The following is a 406-nucleotide window of genomic DNA, read 5'->3' as shown; positions in this document are numbered from 1 at the left end:
TTTTTTTAGTTAGCATAGCTAATGTTTTGTCTATTTTGTTCATTTTTTCAAAAAACCAACTGTTTGTTTCATTGATTTTGTATCATTTTGGGTTCTCTATTTCATTTAGTTCTGCTCTAATCTTAATTTCTTTCCATCCACTATTTTGGGGATTGGATTGTTCTTGTTTTCCTAGTCCTTTGAAGTGTAGCATTAGATTTATTTGAAATCTTTCTATTCTTTTTGATATATAAGCACTTATTGCAATAAACTTCCATCTTAGAACTACTTTTGCAGTATCCCACAGGTTTTCAGTATGACATGTCTTTATTTTTATTCGTTTCAAGAAATTTTTTGATTTCCTCTTTAATTTCTTCTTGGACCTGTAGGTTGTTCAGGAGCATGTTGTTTAATTTCCATGTATTTG

The sequence above is a fragment of the Galeopterus variegatus genome, unplaced genomic scaffold (genome assembly GCF_000696425.1).
Source record: "Galeopterus variegatus unplaced genomic scaffold, G_variegatus-3.0.2 Scaffold1971, whole genome shotgun sequence".
In the NCBI taxonomy this organism is placed as follows: Eukaryota; Metazoa; Chordata; class Mammalia; order Dermoptera; family Cynocephalidae; genus Galeopterus; species Galeopterus variegatus.
The sequence above is the reverse complement of the archived record's forward strand: the minus strand, read 5'-3'. Positions refer to the sequence as shown.